The following is a 12,906-nucleotide window of genomic DNA, read 5'->3' on the forward strand; positions in this document are numbered from 1 at the left end:
GCGCAGATGATTACGGGTCTCGTCCCGTGTGGTATCATTGTGTGTGTGTGTGTATGTTACGGGTCTCGCCCCGGTGTATTTATTCGAGGTACTTTTGTTTGGGTTTCAACCCTGTGTTTTGGAAACGTGTTTGTTTGGTCTTCGTCCCCGTGCCTGTACATGGCATGCTGTAATTTGGGTGAAATAAAAACCCTATTAAGCATTCCTGCGCCTGTCTCCCGATCATTCACACAAGATGACAGAGTCACTTTAAACTGCCAACTAACCCATTTAATAAGAATTCACAACTGCAATCTACCCAAAATACTGACAATCTCCAATTCATAGGAGACAAACACATAAATAAAACATATATAAATACATGTGAACAAGGCTTTTAGTCCATGCTGCAGCAGATCAGACAGAAGCATCACACCATCAGACAGGACATGGCGCCCTCAAGGCAACTCTACAACCGCTGCTGTTGACTAACGCTGCTGCAACCCCTGGGTGGGCAGAGAGGAGCTGCTACCAGGAGAGATTGTGTACCCTGCTCAAGAAGAACCAAACAAATTCTGCTCGGGGAGAGCTGAACGAACGTCAACCACCGTTCTGTATTTGAAGTACTGCTACGTTTTTAATGACTAACTGATCCAGCTTCTCCTCTCTCTCCAGTGGAACCTAGCTGGTGCGCCATGGACGAGACCACAAAGTCCCTGTCACTAAAAAACATCCCCACAGCATGATGCTGCCACCACCATGCTTCACCGTAGGGATGATGCCAGGTTTCCTCCAGACGTGACGCTTGGCATTCAGGCCAAAGAGTTCAATCTTGGTTTCATCAGACCAGAGAATCTTGTTTCTCAGGGTCTGAGAGTCCTTTAGGTGCCTTTTGGCAAACTCCAAGCGTGCTGTCATGTGCCTTTTACTGAGGAGTGGCTTCTGGCTGGCCACTCTACCAGAAAGGCCTGATTGTTAGAGTGCTGCAAAGATGGTTGTCCTTCTGGAAGGTTATCCCATCTCCAGAGGAACTCTAGAGCTCTGTCAGAGTGACCATTGGGTTCTTGGTCACCACCCTGACCCAGGTCCTTCTCCCCAAATTGATCAGTTTGGCCGGGCGGCCAGCTGTAGCAAGAGTCTTGGTGGTTCCAAACCTCTTCCATTTAAGAATGATGGAGGCCACTGTGTTCTTGGGGACCTTCAATGCTGCAGAAATGTTTTGGTATCCTTCCCCAGATGTGTGCCTCGACACAATCATGTATCGGCGGTCTACGGACAATTCATTGACCATGGCTTGGTTGTTGCTCTGACATGCACTGTCAACTGTGGGACTTTATATAGACAGATGTGTGCCTTTTCAAATCATATCCAATCAACTGAATTTACCACAGGTGGACTCCAATCAAATTGTAGAATGATCTCAAGGATGATCAATGGAAACAGGATGCACCTGAGCTCAATTTCGAGTCTCATATCAAAGGGTCTGAATACTTATGTAAATAATGATCTTATCCTCTGCAGCAGAGGTAACTCTGGAACGATTTTTTGAATACCCATTCTAACATACTGTATACTACATACTTAATGAGTATATACTACATACTATTAGTTAATTTTAGTATACAGTAAACGAACAGTATCCTTTCAGTTGAGCGTACTAGCTCTTTGCGTTACCAGCTTCAGAAATAAGACTTGGTCTTTTACCAAATAGGGCTATCTTCTGTATACCAAACCCACCTTGTCACAACACAACCGATTGACTCAAACGTATTAAGAAGGAAATAAACAAGGCAAACCTGTTAAATGAAATGCATTCCAGGTGACTACCTCATGAAGCTGGTTGAGAGAATGCCAAGAGTGTGCAAAGCTGTCATCAAGGCAAAGGGTGACTTCTTTGAAGAATCCCAAATATAAAATATGTCTTGATTTGTTTAACACTTTTTTGGTTACTACATGATTCCGTATGTGTTATTTCATAGTTTTGATATCTTCACTATTATTCTACAATGTAGAAAATAGTAAAAAATACTACACCTGCTTGTCGAACATCTCATTCCAAAATCATGGGCATTAATATGGAGTTGGTCCCCCCTTTCCACAAGATGTTGAAACATTGCGGGGACTTACTTCCATTCAGCTACAAGCATTAATGAGGTCGGCAATGATGTTGGGCCATTAAGTCTTGGCTCGCAGTCGGCGTTCCAATTCATCCAAAAGGTGTTCCAAGGGGTTGAGATCAGGGCTCTGTGCAGGCCAGTCAAGTTCCACCGATCTCAACAAACAATTTTTGTATGGACCTCGCTTTGTGCATGGGGCATTGTTATGCTGAAACAAGAAAGGGCTTTCCCCAAACTGTTGCCACAAAGTTGGGAGCACAGAATCGTCTAGAATGCCATTGTATGCTGTAGCGTTAAGATTTCCTTCACTGTAACTATGGGGCCTAGCCCAAACCATGAAAAACAGCCCCACAACATTATTCCTCCTCCACCAGACTTTACAGTTGATGGTGAAGCATGATTCATCACTCCAGAGAGTGCGTTTCCACTGCTCCAGAGTCGAATGGGGGCGCGTTTTACACCACTCCAGCCGGCGCTTGGCATTGCGCATTGTGGAAACCCATTTCATGAAGCTCCCAATGAACAGTTATTGTGCTGACATTGCTTCCAGAAGCAGTTTGGAACTCGGTAGTGAATTCGGCACTCAGCGGTCCCGTTCTGTGAGATTGTGTGGCCTACCACTTCACGTCTGAGCCGTTGTTGCTCCTAGATGTTTTGACTTCACAATAACAGCACTTACAGTTGACCAGGGCAGCTCTAGCAGGGCCGAACTTTGACAAACTGACTTATTGGAAAGGTGGCATCCTATGACAGTGCCACATTGAAAGTCACTGAGCTCTTCAGTATGGGCCGTTCTACTGCCAATGTTTGTCTATGGAGACTGCATGGCTGTGTGCTCGATTTTATACACCTGTCAGCAACGGGTGAGGCTGAAATAGGCGAATAAGTGGTGTCCACATACTTTTGGCCATGTAGTGTATTTTTCACAGTCAGAGCTAGTTTTCCCCCCAATTTCCCAGTTGTCTTGAATGCACCATCAGTTACGGCTTTACATGACACCCATTGACCTTTCACTAACACTGGAGTGCTGTTGTTTGGGGCTAACGTTAGCTAAGTAGCTAGCATTTGGAACAATGTATTTGGAGTAAACTTGAGTGTACCGTACACATATTAGCCAAAGATGGTTTAGTATTTAGTTGAGTAGAACAAAAAGCTCTGATGAAGGCCAAGAGGCTGACATGTAAGCTTCAAGTTCTCTAATTGTTACCATGCACCTGCAACAAGATAGCTCAGATGTGCGAGTGCCTTTTTGAATGTTGAAAATAAAACATACCAACAGTAGATGTACCGGTATCAAATACAAATATTTACTACAAAGAAGAAACACTTTTCAATGACAAAACAGAAATCCACTTCAAGACTTCACCAAAAACAGTAGAAAATGTATAAATGAATATCTAGAAATACAATACGTATAACTACTTCTTAATCATGGACTCTAAAATGGCCATAAGGCATGCCCATCCTTGGCAGTCACCTCCTTCTCCCACTTCTTTTTCACCGATGCAGCTGCCCCGCCAACTCACACTCCTTCACATAGATCCTTAAAAGACATAAGATGAAGTACAACATTAACCAAAACATTAGCAAAGTAAAGTTGTGTGAACCTTCTTGTCTAACGCTGTACCACATACTTTTAAATTGGAGTGCCAAGGCGAAAACAGTAATGAGTGCCACTTACCATTACTTTCACCATAACAGGTTATGTGCAATGAAACTAGACCCATTCAGGCTGTAACTGTTCAGATAGAAACTAATATTGCATAACATGAACATTACAATCAGCTCAACACAAATAAACCAAAGTGACAAATCAGGAGAACTAGAAGGAAAGAGAAGTGTTTGGACCAGCAGCGCTGAGGAAATTAGGATTTTGGCCTACTGCGTTTTAGTCACAGAGTGCATCACCCAGTGCAGGGGCAAGATATATATTGCCACATGACTTACTCAAAACCTTTTGTTGTGGCATTTCTCCTGCCGGTGAACAGGTGTTATTCGCCACTGAATTAAATGCCCAGTATTGTCATCAGACCCTGAAACAGTTTGAACACAAGCTCTGGTATTTAGAACAAGTAGTTAGCTAGTTACCCTGTAGCTAACGTCACTGTTCAAACAGTCAGTAACTTCTAATCCTCCTATAGCCAACTCAACTCCATGATTTACGATAGAGTGACTAGAGCTCCGACATCACATAAAACAACGGTGTGTGTAATTAGCTGGAGTTGAATTTAATTGGCTAGTCAAATCTGTTTTCAAAGATGTACGATGAAATAGTCAAATCAAATAATTTACTGCTCGCGTACATAGTTCAACAGATGCTATAGCGGGTGTAGCGAAATGCTTACGTTAGTAGCAATGCAGTAAAATGACAAACATGTACAGAAATAACGTTTACATATTTATTTTTTTTAAATCAAGGAAGTCGGAACAAATCCAATCAACAACCCAAATAGCACTGTAACAGCAATCAAAATGCAATCTATAAGTAGTCGAGATCATTTTAATGAAAACAAAAATGACTTACATTTGAACACCACCGCAGACGCTTCGCTATTTGCCATCTTCCAAGTTGTTTATTTGAAGAGAACTATCAAAAATATCCTCTTCCAATGCATTACGGCTGTGAAATTCCTGAAAGTGTGACTAGGGTATAGTTAGCTTTATATTAAAGGTTACACTTTGCACGACAATACCCGTTTCAACGGAATGTGCCAGGATGATAGAAATTACATTCGGAATCAGCTGAAGATAGCGAACAAGTTACAACCTGTGTTTCTGCAATTCGGGGTCGTATTTTCTTTTTGGAGGCAAAATGTAGCTAAAACGTTGCTCTCCTCCGATCAGAGGGTTAATGAACGACTCCCCCTAAAAACCAACTAATCATTGTGAAAACGGCCTGTGGAATCGATATGAGTCAGAAACATTTATTCTAGAGTCAAAATTGACTACAAAGTGTAAATATGATAATTTTGGTCAGATATTCAGTCTCGTCTAAAACTGAGTTTGGATCCTGAGTTCATCACAATGAGTAAATGAAGAATGGGGTAGGATTAGAATTATGGCAACAATTCATGCCTATTAACACGTGGTGGCACTGTGTTTTCTGGGAAAAGACAGGGTGAGTTCGCTTTGCATGGCCCGGTGCCCCCGGCCGGTGGCGACCACTCCACTTTCATTTGTGCAACTAAACCAACAGGTCGATCGAAAATTTCCACTGTGGAACAGGAATTACGTTGAAATAGTAACAGGAACATTGCCCTCTGGTGGGGGCCTTTAAATTAAAAATACTTCCTTAAAATTTTTGTAGATTACACCCTATATGACTTTCATGAATTCAACCAACTCTTATTGGCTCAGGGAGCTTGTCTGTACAATCTACAGCAAAAAGATTTGTAATTTTTTTTTACTTTGGCTATTTTAACTTGATTTGATTTCGTAATATGTAAAAACAACTTCATGCTTTATATCATTATGTAAAAATAAAAGGACTTCCTTAAAACTTTTATAGCTTTGTATAACATCCTTGCATTTAAAGCTTGTTCGATATTCAAAAATGCTATATTTCCCGCATACCCAAACAGCCATGCTGATGCCCCGTACACATTGTGACATAATTCATTACACCATATGTCATCTTCACGGAGTCTTACCCCACTACTAAGTGTAGTGTTTGTAACACAAGATGGAGGAGAGCCTGTCTCTCCTCAGAGATCGCATTTATTTTTGGGAGATTGCAAAATGTGAGCTTTTCATTCAAGACAGGATATATAAATATATATTGTTTTAGGTGATAATAAAACATGTTTTGTTTATTAACTTTTTCCTCAACTTGTTTTTCTAACTTTATGGCAAGTCAAGCTAGCGTGCACTGCAGAGCAGTTAGCTAGCTAAAAGATACCATTGTAGCTAGCAGCCTCCACCTAATAATTATTATCAAAAACAAATGTCATTACCATCACAAACTTAAATGGGAGGCAACAGTCATATAACATAATTGGCTTAACAGCCAATGTCCATTATTTAACATTACCATTAAAATAGTACTCTTTTAGGAATGGGTAATTGGTTACAAGTTGCTAGTTATCCCATAAAGCCATCACTGAAAACCACAGATTTCCATCTTCTTCTGTGGTTTAGTAACTTCCTGTTCTTTGATGGAGTTTTTGCCTGCCTCACTAACGACGCCTTTTGCCTGTACTTTACCTTCAGTACTGTACCTTCTGCCTGTACTTTAGCCTATCGGATTTCCTGTTATCTACCTGTTGCCTGATCTCCCGGACTATGTTACTAGCCTTTTCCCTGTCTGTACTGTTGCCCTTTTGGACCCCCTGTGTATGACCTTCTGCCTGCCCCTGGACCCAGCTACCTGGCTCCTCCTGTGGTCCTTTGCAATAAACACCTGGTGCGCCCTGCGCTTGAAACCAGCTCTCTGTCTCCCCTCGTGTTCATTACAGCTCTGTGTTTCTGCTGGCCAGCCCCACCACCACAGAAAGCAGTATTAATGCCAAAATAACAAGCAAAACAGGCAAGCCCCCCCCCTGAAAAAAATATAGAGATTTGTGTGGCTTTGCCCCACCTGCCCTGAATGACGAGTCACCACTGCCCATATCTAATTATCAGCTGTTGTCAAACATGAGTCTGGAAAGACGATTCTCTTCCTCAAAAGGGTGCAGTGAATTCTACTAGATGAAAAGCCAAAGTGAGTATAACATCCTGGCATTTAAAGCATACTTGATTTTTGAAATTTCACATACTATAAAACATTCTATTTTAGCACACCTAAAATGCTTACTATTTAGAACGGAAGTATGGATATTCAGACACGGCCAGTATCTTCTGTCATCTCCTGACTTGAAGCGCCCCCTGTTGTCTGAATGCAGCATGGTGTGACTCTGTGTGTGTGTGTGTGTGTGTGTGTGTGTGTGTGTGTGTGTGTGTGTGTGTGTGTGTGTGTGTGTGTGTGTGTGTGTGTGTGTGTGTGTGTGTGTGTGTGTGTGTGTTCAGGACGGTCCTGTAGAGAGGAGGGAGTTAATGAAAAAGCCAGCCAGTGCTCTGTGCCAGGTTTGTTTGTCACATCTCCCTTGTCTGCGCCTTATGCAAATGGTGGTGGGTGGGGGGTGGGGGGGGGGGCTGCGCGAGAGGGTCCATGGGAAACTGGGGGAGCTAATCCACCATGTTGAACAGAGGAGGAGATGAGAACTTTTCAATTCAACCCCCATTAACACCCACACACGCACAGTTGAACACCTGTTTATTTTCCACACATCGATGTGTGTAAATCCCACGGTCTGAAGAACACCCAAACCTATATGTCCCATATTAATTGGCCTCAGTGTGTTGATTGTCGATGTCATCTTACAAGAAAAAACATTTGATTAGGAAATGGAAGACAATTTGTATGGGAATTGTCAGTGCTGAGCATCCTCTCTTATCCCCCCAAAATATATATTTTATTTCAAATAATAATTAAAATATGATTGCTTTATTTTTTTTAGAAAGCGTTTTACTTTTCTGTTTAGATATTAAAGCAGAATCTCTTGATATATAGCATCTCATTTCCAAGAAAGACAGAGGCTTGAGTGACAGGTCTCTCTATAGGAGAGATGGGACAGAATCCAAGGATTTAGTTCCTGTAGGTACTAAAAGGTTTGTTTTAGAAAACTGTCTGTTTCTGTCACGCTGAAGCAACTCCGTCTCCCCTCCTTCCCTCTCTCTCTTTACCCTGCAGGAGGTTACTGAGGGAACTCAGGGAAGAGCTTTGTGTTTCACAAGCCTCCATAAGGTCCACCCTGGGAGGAAAAGTCTGAGAAAAAAGGCCAAAAACAAAGGCAATCACGAAACCCCTTCGCTTGAGCACCGCAAAGCCTAATAGGAGCGAATCACCATCTATTTAACTTCATCAAATCACTGACAGCAGGCCTTGATAAAGAATTATGGAAAATATGTAGGATATGAGAACCGTCAAAACACTAGACTGTAGCCCCTCTATTGAAGCCAGATGTTGACTTTAACTGGCCAATTTTGATAAATGGCATAATGATTACCATTAAACATCAGGGTAATTTTATATCAGTCCGGCACAATGTTGTTCTTCTTTTATAGACCAAATGAACTCAGCTCGGTGCCCAAGGCCAGGTGCTAGTTTCACCTTGATCAGAACCATGGCATGTGTGTCTCCACAGCATCCTGTTCCAGAATACATGCGGCGGCAGCCATTTTTGTTTTTGAAAAGGCTTATCTTGTGGGCACAGCAATGGGGGTTTTGGTGACGGCTAATATTGTGGGCACAGTGATGGGTGTTTAGGTAACGGCTAATGTTGTGGGCACAGTGATGGGTGTTTTGGTAACGGCTAATATTGTGGGCACAGTGATGGGTGTTTTGATGGCAGCTGATCTTGTGGGACATAGCAATGGGGTTTCAGTGGCTTTAATTGGAGTTCATTGGAGTATTAGCCTGCTTTGTGCCTTATGCAATGTCCAAAATCCCAATATATCTTTGTGAAGGGCTTAGGAGTTCAACGTTTCATAGTCGTGACTTAGTGACCCACACTGGGATTTTCCTCACTTGCTCCTCTGTCTCCAGTCAGCTCCCAACTCAACACTTATCAGAATATACCAAGTTAAAGGTCTATGTGTAGACACCTACAAAGCTCACCAATTAGCTTGAAATATAACCCTATAATACATCATCCCCATACCCACCTTCCCCTTCACTTTCTCCCAACCTGTTTAATAAAAGGATAATGCCTACAACCATAGTTGATGCTCTAGGCATGTTATCTCGTTAATTGCGATTAACGTCTCAACGACGTAACAGTTATTACGCTTTGAGCTTCAGTATATATTGACTTAGACCAAAGTAACTATTTCTAAAGAAAACAGACAGTTGCCTAAGAATTTTATCAGACACAAATAAGATGCAATACAACAGTAATTTTTGTAGCATAGCTCATTTTATTGTTTAAACAGTTTTGCATAGGAAATATATCCACTTCCAGTAATTGACTGCAGTAAAAACATCTGCTAGCAGTATAGGTTGGATATAACAGTAACAATCACCAAAAATGTTGAGCCTTATTTACACTGATTTTAATCTTGTGGCAATTTTAGCCCCTGCACCAAATGTAACCATCTCAAAGGCATTGCCTACTGCTTTAAAGTTCTAAAATAAAAAATAAAAATAAAAAAAGAAGTGATATCAAGGCCTTCGCTATACAGTTCACGACACATACCTGTGGTTCCTAAACTGTCAAATAAAAAGATATAAACAAAAAGGTTTCAAAAGTCCTCTAAAACCTACATTCAATACATACATAGACCTTTGCACACACCTGCTGTGTAACTACAAGTCACTACTGGAGACTGTTACGTATTGTTTAGTTGGTGGTGTTGTAGTAGTTGTGTTTTTTTAATTCACCTTGAAGTGATTCGCCATAGTAATAATGTGTGTGCAGAGGGAGTAAAAGTGCCACAAGACCCATAAGAAGTCAACCAGTTGGCAAGCATTTTCAAATGTCATTAGTTAACATAATGGAGCAATTGACAATCCAAAGAAACACAATGTCCAAACGACGTGTACACATAGCTTTTTCCCCTCAAAGAGCAAGCATGAGATGGGCGTACCCAGCTGACCTTCAAGTGAATGAAGCACAAAAAACCCTCTTGCAAAGACACATCTCAAACCAAAAACAAACCAACAAACAAAACTAAAAATTCAAAAAGATTTGAGAGAACACGCCAAGGCGCCCCACACATATCGCTTCGTTTTAAGTTGTTTCACTTTTTTTTAATCACATTTATTGACAATGGACACTCCACTGAGACGGTGAGCTTGAACAGGCACTGAATTATTCATATATTTAGTTAAGTGATTAGTAATACAGAAAATGCTGGTTTTTATGTTTCCTGCTTACAACAACAACCTGATGTTAATAATCAATACATGGAACACATCTATTGCTCACGTAAAACCACACCTCCTGAAAGCACTTTTGTCCATCCATCTGTCCTCTTAATCCCTAGAGCACTGAACATTAAGTAAGTAGAACTACACAGATATTGCATGATTGCCACTGGTCTTTCTTGCATAAGGTACTAATTGAACGGTTGACCATGGATAGCCTACAACAATCATTACTGAATATTGAATAATACTCATCTCTGTCATGCCTTTCTCATCTGTGGGCCTACATGTCATTCTGTGAAAACGGTTTAACCCTTGTGCATGATGTCCATAGATGATCAAATCAAATTAGCCCTTTGAAAATAAACATTATGCAATGTATGCAACACAAAACCTGCCAATACCTGTCTACTTATTAAATATCTACCATGAGTGGGACACTGATATAAAAGGTATTTTCATCCATATCGGGTGAACCGTTAAGAAATTACAGGACTTTTTGTACATAGTCCCCCCATTTTAGGGGACCAAAAGTATTGGGACAAATTCACTTATGTGTATTAAAGTAGTACAAACTTAAGTATTTAGTCCCATATTCATGGTAAATAATGTATTGCGTAATTTTGTTGTCACTTTTATTGTAAATAATAATAGAATATGTCTCCAAACACTTTACAGCATCCTGAATGAGTTGTGAATAATGATGAGTAAGAAAGTTACAGACGCACAAATATCATACCCCCAAAAATGCTAACCTCCCTCTTATTGTAATGGAGAGAGGTTAGCATTTCTTGGGGTTATGATATTTGTGTGTCTGTAACTTTCTCACTCATCATTACTCACGATTCATTCAGGATTATCGGTAATCATGGTAGCATCCCCATTAATGTAGTCTTTAGAAATATATTCTATTCTTATTTACAATAAAAGTGACACAATACATTATTTATCATTCATTTCAATTGGGCACAAAATAATCTGAAACACAACCAAAACAAACAGAAAATTCATCCAACAAGTTCGTAGTCACAAAATTGATTGCATGTTATGAACATGGAACCAGATACTTAACTTTTTACTATGCTAATACACATAAGTGCATTTCTCCCAATACTTTTGTTCCCCTAAAATTGGGGGACTATGTACAAAAAGTGGTGTAATTTCTAGACGGTTAACCCAATATGAATGAAAATACCCTCAAATTAAAGCTGACAGTCTGTACTTAAACTTCATAGTCATTGTACCATTTCAAAGTCTTTGAGTACAGAGTCAAAACAACAATAATGTGTCACTGTCCTAATACTTTTGGAGCTCACAGTAGATGAAATTATGAAAAGTGCAAAAATCTGTGATGCCTGGGGGGCCACAAAGGACTTACTTCACCCAATTCTCACAGCGGAACTAGTTGCTTGATGTTACATACACATGCCTGTTCCAAATCCAAACCCATCATGGACACTTCAAAACTTTGTCAAATGCTAGTGCCAAATTTCTCATGGATTGTTGCATCATCCTGTAATTATGATTTTTCTAAAGCAGGACTTTCGTGGGATCGACATAACACACTTGATATTAACATAGTAGAACAATCTATGATGACACTTCAAATGTTACCCTGGTATTCACTGGTGGTAGGCTCAAACCAGGTGCCTTTATTGTGAACTGACATGGATACATATCCCCTACGGTAGAACCCAATCACCCCCCCCCTCTCTCTCTCTCTCTGTCATGGATTCACAACCACATAATCACATCACACATTCTATTATGGCCAAAACTAACAAAAACAAGAATTTCAAATATTACTGAAATGTTTCCAAAATGGAACGTTTATTTATTTTTATTTGATGGTTCTGTATAGGATACTTTACCTTAATACAGGAATATTAAAAAGTTATAAAATCCTTTAATTTTGGATTATTTGGGGAGAGCTGGAGAGTAAATCAAGCCCAGCCTTGTTTTTTTCCCCTCCTAAAATGGAATTGGACTCATATAATACCCAAGATGTTTGAAAACAATTACAAACAAGGGTGTCAAAGAAAAAGCGTGAAAAAGATTACAGTGTACAAACTCCTGTCTATAAGGCAGGTTTCTCTATAGAAAGACCCTTATCTTCGCTCGATGTGTCGTGTCACCCTCTCTATCCCTCGTGCATTCTCTCTTACAAGCACGCACACACACACACACACACGCACACACGCACACACGCACGCACGCACGCACACACGCACACACGCACACACGCACACACACACACACACACACACACGCACACATACTCACAAACACACATTACTCGCAAGCTGCCAAAAGCAGATTTTAACCCCAAAGAACGACTGCTATCGACGCCACCACGGCATTCACCTTTATATACACCCAGTCTTCTACCCAAAATATCAACATCAAGTCTGACACGTTTTTATCACACGTGACTAAGGGAAAATGCCCTTCAGTGGGGTCTCCAATGGCCAGAGGCTGCAAAGCACTTGTGTTGGTTTTTTTCACACAAAAAAAGCAGAACAGTGCACATAGAACGGGGTGGTTTTTGTTTAGTTTTTTTCTTCCCAAAATCAGAATAAGTATCTTGGTGAAGGAGGAGAGAATAAGCTTGACTTGAGTTTAGGAGGTTTTATACACTTTCCGGCCTCTCAAAGAGTGTTGCGTATACAGTACAGTACCTTTCTTCGAATTAAGCAGGTAAGAATGTTCACAATTGTTGGGATAGAGTACAACAGGTAACATCATTGTGGATAGTGTCTATTTGAGTTATAAAAGTCGTTTTTTTTGTATTACAAAGTGGGAGAGTTGTGATTGGAATTTGTAATGCCCTGTAAAGCCTGAGATTTTGTTTTTGTTCACATATGTAATATATTTTTTTGTTTGTTATAGATTTGACGTAACACACTT

At 40.5% G+C, this 12,906-nt stretch overlaps 1 long non-coding RNA gene across 1 annotated transcript; it reads right to left on the minus strand.

Moving 5' to 3' along the window:
* Positions 1 to 3,417: 3,417 nt before the first annotated feature.
* LOC106608691 (uncharacterized) lies at positions 3,418 to 5,109 on the minus strand. Its single transcript, XR_001329565.2, has 3 exons — positions 4,621 to 5,109; positions 4,044 to 4,129; positions 3,418 to 3,639 (listed from the first exon to the last, which is right to left on the minus strand). It is a non-coding gene; the product is annotated as an uncharacterized lncRNA (long non-coding RNA).
* Between the last annotated feature and the right edge of the window lie 7,797 nt (positions 5,110 to 12,906).

The sequence above is a fragment of the Salmo salar genome, chromosome ssa07 (assembly GCF_905237065.1).
Source record: "Salmo salar chromosome ssa07, Ssal_v3.1, whole genome shotgun sequence".
Classification (NCBI taxonomy): domain Eukaryota; kingdom Metazoa; phylum Chordata; class Actinopteri; order Salmoniformes; family Salmonidae; genus Salmo; species Salmo salar.